The sequence below is a fragment of the Xiphophorus couchianus genome, chromosome 4, assembly GCF_001444195.1.
Source record: "Xiphophorus couchianus chromosome 4, X_couchianus-1.0, whole genome shotgun sequence".
NCBI classification, from domain to species: Eukaryota; Metazoa; Chordata; class Actinopteri; order Cyprinodontiformes; family Poeciliidae; genus Xiphophorus; species Xiphophorus couchianus.
This window is the reverse complement of record NC_040231.1, coordinates 30,325,631-30,328,983: the sequence shown is the minus strand read 5'-3', so window position 1 is coordinate 30,328,983 and position 3,353 is coordinate 30,325,631.

Here is a 3,353-nt window from a genome sequence, read left to right as displayed (position 1 = left end):
GTTGGAAAAACTTTGCTAATATCCCAACTCTGTTTAGCACAACTTGAACACATCATTAGTCTTTTCCAGCGTCTCATCAGATCGTTTTTTGATACAAAAATTAAAGAAGGGGCTTAGAACTAAAATCAAGTGAAATAAAAAACTTCAAGGTACCACGTTCATTTGTTCAAGCTGTTACAGTATAAACACTGTGAAAATGTCCAGCTATCATTGGATTCAAGGAGGAGAAACGTTCTCCGTCTTCTCATGTCCTTCCATCTTTCACTGAGGGAAGATGTCAGCTGTAACCCTAGCATCGAATTGATCAATCTGGAGAGTCGGTAACATCAGCCAAGCTGCTGCAGGACAGATTGAAATGGCTTTATGAAGTGCAACAATACCCTGCTGACATGAGGTCATCATTAGATCATCTCCATTACAAATGTGCTCAAAACTTTGTCACTATTCAGCTAATGTTCAAAAAGACATAATTTTGCAATTGTGATGCTTCCATTAAATAAGAAACGCAATTAAAAATGAAACGCTTAGATGAGTCATTTAAAACATGACGCGCCATGATCCTCCAAATACTTCCTGTTGACTTCTTGGTGGTTTGCGTCCATGGCAACGTCCGGTTGTTGATTGTGTGACTAGTGTGACGTGAAAAAAAAGTGTTTCCATTGCAGTTTTGCAAAATAAAACCAATTTGAATCCAACCAAAGAAGGCCCACCTCAGGGGCAAAACACTTTTTATCAAAAAACTAACTTTTTTCAAAATTGCCATGTTTCCATTTGTGATGTCAAATTGCACAATTATATGGTCAATGGAAACGCAGCTAGTGTGTCCATACTGCAAACTCTGCTGTCCACTTGACCTAATGTTGTAATAATAAGCCACATCTCCTACCAACATGTACAGTTTGATTTTATTTCTTCCACTCATCCTAGGTGCTTTTTGTTTTAATCATTCGTTGTATTAGAAATGTCACCTTATGGGCAATTAATGAGCAAAAACAAACATCTTTAGATACCTTTAGTTTGGTAACCGTATAGAAACTTGACATTTCCTCCAATGGGCAAGAAAATCACTTCCAGTATAAAGTTAGAAAATGCATTAATTATATTAATCAACACTCACACGCAAGGTTTGATTTTTGACATTTCCTGACCTTTAGCACATACAGCACCGCAGACTCGCTACCGACTTAACAAGAAGGTGTAAGACTGCAAACACGAACCCACCGTTCATGTAACTGTACGTCTTTAGAGATACACTGTTGAAAGAAATCCCATGTATCTACCTATTCATCTCACTGTATTGTGGCAGAACGTCCTACAGTTTAAAGTTGCGTTGAAATAGCTTGCAGATTGGTAACTTTTAAATCTCAAGGGACTCGCAGCTTCTAATTCGTAATTGGGATGTGTCATTTGAAGTCTTCAGAAAACGCGCCGTTTGACTGAATGTTGAAAGGAAGAAAAGGCGACCAACAGTCCTGCAGGGATTGCACAGCCGCACCAGAAAACTCTTCAGGAAATTTAATTGCAGCAACTATAAACTTGTTCCTGTGAGTATTATGTAATAAAGACTCTGCTGTAACAGGAAATTAAAAGCACATTTTCTGTTCTCCTGGCTGGAGAAGTCTTAATGGAAAAAAAATACATACACCCTAAGTCGTGTTGTTCTCAACGTCTTACTTTGTTGTTTGATGATAAATTGCCACTTGTCCCAACTCTCCATCGAACTCCCAGTGCATTCGGTTTCCCGTACACTGTCAATTTCACAGTCCAAAAAAGCTTATCCCTCGCTGCGGCATGCAGAGAGTTGCCTTTGTTCTTTGCGAAATAACCAAAGCAAGCAGCCAAGTGTGAAGTGCTGTTTGATGACAAACACTGGGAAATACAGTCAAGTATGGTATCATGACAAATTAGCAGATGAAGCAATTTGCTCCAGCTTTTAGATCCTATCTGACAAATAGGCTTAAAAGTAAGACATAAAAAAAGAACAGAGGGACATGGAAATCAAAAATGACGTGTTGAGCGTAGCAACAAGAGAAGAAGGGCAGAGCAGGACAGCAGCGCATGGTGAAGAGGGTTGAGGAGAGAGGAAAGCGCCGGGACAAACACATCTAGGCTATTGATTTATTGGAAGGTATAGTCTTAGAGACGGGAGCAAGATTGATCAAATGGAAGGTTATCCTTACTCACAAAGGCAAGCTGTTTGCCAATAGCTATCACAGCAAACTAAAATGGTTCAAGGGATCCTTGACATTCACCAACACTGCAGACACCACTCGAGGCCCGTTTAGGGGCTTTTGTAGGAGTGGAAATATTATTTTAGAAAACAGTGAAAAAAACGTTTTAAACAGAGACCACTTTGGTAGTTCATAGTCTTATTAAAGGGGCGCTATTGTCTGTTTTCCAGACACATAGAGCCATTTTATAGCACAATCAAGTAACTGCGTTACCTTCATGTGTTATGAAATTGCTGTATGTGGTGTCAAATATGACGGAAGAGAAATTGACTTTGCAATTAAATGTTTTGAAATCGGGACTCTGTCTCTTTAAGAAGCTCGTACTCCTTCCGTGACTCCGCCTTCAGAAGAGACATCGCAACAATGTTCATCCATTATGCCGTTTGAAACCGTTCTTTGAACTGAGAAGTAGTTTGTATAATGAGCTCAGCAGACACCCAGTTCCAACAGGTGCTTGCTAAATGCTGCTGCCACTAGTTTGGAGGAGTTGAGTGGAGGAGCGGCGGCTATTTAAGCAGGTTCCAACTATGAGTTGATGTTTCTTACTTTAAACACGAGAAATCTGACTCTCAACGACATACACTGAAGTTTGACAAACTGTGACAGAATTTCACGGCTGCTTTTGTAAGACACTTCCTGGTGTTCACTTTTGGTTCTACTTATCTAAATACATAAACTAGAGCAGAAAATTTCAGGTGTGTCCTCATGTGTAAAACATGAGAATTGGAAAATGGATGCTGAATACAAGCAGTGCTATTACACTTTAACTTTATACTCCATTAATATTTCAGGAGGAAGTCTTCCCTGGGCTTAATTATTCTTTTACAGCCCTGTTTGTGTCTACCTGAGAGTTCAATATTCAGGTCCCATTAAAACAAATCGTGTGATTCTTGAGCAGCCACTAACAAGGCATTAATGTGATTGGGATGCAGTCTGGTGCTGGGCAAGTATCCCAGTTTGTGGGATTCTTTCTTTTCTTTTTTTTTTTTTTTTTTTTTTTTTTGCAAAACAGCTGGCAGAAAGTCTGAAAATAAATAAAACCAGAGTTGTTTACTCGATATTTCCTCTTTTGGTTGGATTTGGATATGTAATGAACAGCTTGAAGAGTGTGTGGGAATTACT